At 42.8% G+C, this 5,196-nt stretch overlaps 1 protein-coding gene across 2 annotated transcripts in view; it reads right to left on the reverse strand.

The window, feature by feature from the left end:
• LOC147022694 (uncharacterized) overlaps nucleotides 1-740 on the reverse strand; it is a 46,664-nt gene extending 45,924 nt beyond the window's left edge. For both annotated transcript variants that reach the window (XM_085887478.1, XM_085887476.1), the window contains exon 1: nucleotides 641-740. The gene's annotated coding sequence lies outside the window, so the exon portion shown is untranslated. The remainder of the gene's footprint in view (nucleotides 1-640) is intronic.
• Between the last annotated feature and the right edge of the window lie 4,456 nt (nucleotides 741-5,196).

The following is a 5,196-nucleotide window of genomic DNA, read 5'->3' on the forward strand; positions in this document are numbered from 1 at the left end:
TCATGTTGATCATTTTTATAACTTGGTCAAACATTATCACATTGTCTCATCCTTCACTTCTGAAACAATTTACATCATCAACTACCGCTCGTGAACCATCGTCGTCTTCAGACTTGTTGATATTTCATTCGACACTATATTATTTTTGCCCCATCTCTCATTGGTGAAGAATCACTTAAAAAAAAAAAAAATTCTAATTTCCTGATCTAGATTCAGATCTTCACCAAAATCTAATCAATTAGTCCTTGTCACACTCCCAACATGGCCACCAACTTTCGTCCGAATCCATCCCTATTTTTTGAGATATCCTGCTAATAGGCAGACAAACAGGGGAGAAAACAACCTCTGTTCACCTTCAGTGGCAGAGGCAACAACTACACACTCTCACAGAGCACTTGAATCTATACCGATATCGAACATATTACATTCAAACTGGTTAACTGCCTATCCGATTTAATAATCTGCAAGCTGGGCTATTTTCCTTCAAAGAGACAGAGAGAGAAATGGAGAAAGAAGACAGACAGGGAAAAGACAAATAAATAAAAATGTGAAGTGGGTGTAAGAATAATATCATTGAGAGTCTGGTAAATCTTGATTAACATCGATATTAATTTAGTGAAGAATCTGTGGGAAATCTTACGTGATAGGAGAGGGAAGCAGAAGGTGAGGTACTCACACTGGGAGCAAAACAGAGAGAGGAAACCAAGCTTTCTGCTATTTATATAGGCCTTCACACTGGAGGTAACATGAAACTTTGCCCTCCCTTATTTGTCTTTCTGACCTGTCAAATGCTATTGTCCTATTCATCTGCAGCCTCAGTACCTATGGTAATTAGTTGTTATATTAAGATAATACTCATTAGAAATGCCAGACAATTCTATACATCAAATGATTTATCTGGTTATAAATTATTTTCCTGTTTTCCTTAAATTGAAAACATGTATTGAGACTCCTTCATTCACTTTCATTCAATTTCAACCTTTTTTGATTCAAAGTTACTTTGTTTAATACAAGTTGATTCTTTTTAATGTCTCTCTCCACCTATATATCTAGGTCTTTATCTCTCTCTCTTTTCTCTTCTCTCTTTCCCTCTCCCTCCATTTTCCTTTATCTTTCCTCAACCCTTCAAGCTCAATACCTGTGAATGTTTTTTTTTCAATTAATCTGCAGCAGCTTAATGCTACAATGCCCAGCTGGCAATGAAAATGGTCACAGTGAGCCAAACTATATTTGGATAGTATGCAGTTTTAAATCCAGAGGGAAACTACATTTAGAATGTTTCAGTGCACCAGTTTGACGCAGTTCAAATAGTTGCAATTTGAAGGGTGTCCATTTTCTTTGCAAGATCGAGGATCATGGAAAAGCATCCTGGCCATTTTTTTTACTCCTGGGTCCCAGCCACTCTCTTCTTCCCCTGCACCCCACCCCGTTTTCTGCTTTCCCAGCATCCTCCCCCCTTTCTGCTTCCCCAGCATCCCACCCCCTTTCTGCTTCCCCAGCATCCCACCCCCTTTCTGCCTCCCCAGCATCCCACCCCTATCTGCTTTCCCAGAATCCCACCCCCTTTCTGCTTCCCCAGCATCCCACCCCCTTTCTGCTTCCCCAGCATCCCACCCCCTTTCTGCTTCCCCAGCATCCCACCCCCTTTCTGCTTCCCCAGCATCCCACTCCCTTTCTGCTTCCCCAGCATCTTACCCCCTTTCTGCTTCCCCAGCATCCCACCCCTTTCTGCTTCCCCAGATTCCCTGCCCCTGCCTGCCTCCCGAGCATCAACCCCCCCCCCCAGCACCCGACTGCTTCACCAACATCCTACCCCTGTAATTATCGAGCATCCTACCACCTCTCCACTTCCCCCATCGTCCTGCTCCCTTTCCAAGATCTTCACTCCAATTTGACAGATCTCTCAATCCAAGCTGCCGCTGGTAAACCTGAAAGCATTTGCCTAACAGAACCAGCATGTTCCCGATTCCACGGCATCTTTCCCTGGGTTTCATCTTTTCCAGTTTGACAGGCCTGAACCCCGTTCCGGTGGCGGAGTTGCAGTCTATATCAATAACTCCATTCCCTACTGTCTGTGTACTACCATTCCCATGACTGACCCTCAGGAGAACCTTTGGCTGTGCTTTCCTCTTTGCATACACCTCCTGTTTATCTGTGTTATGCCATCCTCCTGACAGGAATGACTATTTACATCTCTTTCTCAGCCAACATGGACCAACTTTTAACCACTCATCCAAACTCTCACTTTTACATATGCAGTGATTGCGAATCTCACCATGCCAATTGGAAGGGTGTTGATGCCTCTCTCACCAGCCATGGGATTGCAGCAAAGGATTTCTGTGACATCATGTCAGTTGGTGTGGGAGCATGCGCCGAAGCAGCACGTCACTGTGTCCATTTTCTGCCGGTACTCCAAGGGCCTCTGTCTAACCATCCCCCAGGTAGTGACCTAGCCCATCTCCATCTACTTGAGATGCCAATCAACCTGCTGCAACTATGAGGCACATGGTTTGCCCATTGGCCTCCTAAACTCACGAGGCTCCCTCGCTGAGAGAATCTGGTGAACAAGATCAGCATCAGGAAAATGAGTCACATGTCCATACAGCCACAGCTGATGCTCATAAACTATACAGGTCACAAATCTCAGTATATGGCCTTATGCGCAAGCGCTGTGTGAGTTTACAGTGACTCACTTGTGCAAGGCCATGCAAGTTCTTTCCTTGGCCAGTATGAACGTATGACAACCTGCAAGGCCTTCATTCGCAGCTTGATGGAGTTCTGCTCTCCCCTTTGGGCTAGCGCCCCTGCCCCAAACCTTCTTGATTCCACGGAAAGCAAGGCCCTCAAAATCATTGGGATCTCCCGCAACAAAGCTGGGTGTCTAGACCTGTTCCTCTAACATCACAGACATGTTTGTGGCCTTTCTGTAATCTACTGTCACCTGCCCTCTCTTAGCTCTGTCCCTCCCAGGTTTCTGCAGGGTGCACAGATCTGCCAGTAATGCTCTTCTTGTTGAACTCCGAAAATTCAGGCTCACTGCTCACCTCCACTCATTTTCTCTCGCCTTTGGAACCTATGTTCTGAGTCTGTTCAGTCCCATTCTTCCCTCCAGGGCTTCAAGACAACTGTTCACCACGACCTAAGGTCATCCCACTTCCAAAGTCATGATCTCCTCGACCTCAAATGACCCCATTCCCAAGCACTGCCTTTTTCCAAGTTATTGTGAATTTCCTCCTTTCCCCCACACATTTTTTATTGTTAGTTGTTAGTTGGTTTGTTTCTTTTCTGTTTCATCCCCGCTTTCCCCTTCCTCTTATTACTTTGATTCATTCATCTTTAGGTAGCTTGTTCACCCCACGTGTCCTTTACCCGCCCCCCCTCTTTCCTTTATCTTACTTTCACTTCTACTTTGCCATTGGTGTTTTCTCCTTTCCATTGTGTTCCCTTCCATTCCACTGTTGCTTGTCCATGAGCCTCGATCATGTACACAAACAAGAACAACTGCAATGTGGTCACAAACTGCATCAGGATATATATATATATATATATATATATATATATATATATATATATATATATATATATATATATATATATATATATATATATATATATATATATATATATATATCATCACCTCTGTCCACTGAACTCCCTCATCCTTGCTCATGTGCCACATGTCTATGTGGTGAAAGCTGGCTCTGATAAAGAAAAATCTTTACCCACGGCTCAGATTACATTTTCTAATGTATCATTAACCTTGTGCATGTTTGTTCTGCGTTCCCCTGTGAATGAATAAGATAAGATCGATAAAATTCTTCGAGATTCCAAATGGGAATGACCTTCGTATGTGGTCATAATGACCTTCATAATGACCTTCCAAACAGAAACGATGCAAAAGGGTGAAAACAAAGATGCGAAAGAGGATAACAACCAACAGCAGAAGCAGCTCCCAGCTACCAAGACCACACAGCCGCCATGACACCACACCCAGCTCACAGACTGCCAGTAGGGAGAGAGAGGGGAGAGAGAGACAGAGAGTCAGACAGAGAGAGACAGAGAGAAACAGAGACACAGCTTGAACAGTTCTCGATTATTTATATTTTGGTGAAAATAAAATTCTGCATGTAATCTGGCCACAGCAAGGACCTTAAAAACTGTTAAAACATTGTAATCAGCATCTGAGTTTGCAAGAAGTTGTTTTCCTTGTTTTATAAATTGCTAGTTTCCCTTCGGCTCTGACAAAATTGGCAAGAGCAGATCCAACATGATTTTTGTAATTTCGTGGCAATCCAAAAATAAAAGTACAGAAAAAAAACAAAATTTTCATGTGACAGCACAATTGTTATTAAAAAGGTAAAAAGTGGCGTCAGTCTTGCACAGTCAACATAGGCATGATATGAATCTTCATCGGCCATACAAATGGGGCGCGAAACAGAATTTAAAACATTAAAATGATGTAATAAAACATTCGTAGGTAAAATCATGTGTACAATTCTCCGAGAGATATCACCAGTCCGTTTTACAATCGGTGGGACATAAATGGCAGCCCATTGTGGGCACAGGGGCGACCCTGGAGGCAACATCCCCTTCTATCCAGGGCGTATCTTCGGAAAATAGCGTCTTTGGCAACCACTGAAATTGCGCCCCTGTCCAAACATCTGACACCCATCTTTAAGGTAACTTTTCCATAATATCAGCTCAAAAATACAACCCAAGCTCGTGAATCTTTTAATTAACAAATTATGGCACTACATGAAAATTACCACCGCACCTTCCTTGCTTTCACTGATGCAAATTGGTCTATCATGTGCTCAAAGTCAGTTTTTTTTCAGTTTGTTCTCTTTCTACACTCAGCAAAGCAAGATCACAGAGTCTGCCTTGACCCATGGAGCCTCTCGAATATGAAAGTATTAGTTTTAACTTGTTGAATGATCTCTCATAGCTGGCGATGGAAACTGCGATGGTTAGCATTATCTGAATAGCAATGCGAAGATGCTCTCATTTCCATAATGAACAATAAATTTGAGAAGCTCTTCAGGTCTTGATATTTTCATGTTGTACAGACTTGATAGCAACATTCTGCAATCCAAAATTTCTTCATATGGGCTGTTTCACAGTCATGGTCATTTCTGGTATTTTGTACCCTTGCATGCTAAATAGCTAAATGAGAGTCTGTAGTATATTTGTCATTCG

This window comes from Eptatretus burgeri, chromosome 7, assembly GCF_056783735.1.
Source record: "Eptatretus burgeri isolate ZD-2024b chromosome 7, Ebu_testis_v1, whole genome shotgun sequence".
Classification (NCBI taxonomy): domain Eukaryota; kingdom Metazoa; phylum Chordata; class Myxini; order Myxiniformes; family Myxinidae; genus Eptatretus; species Eptatretus burgeri.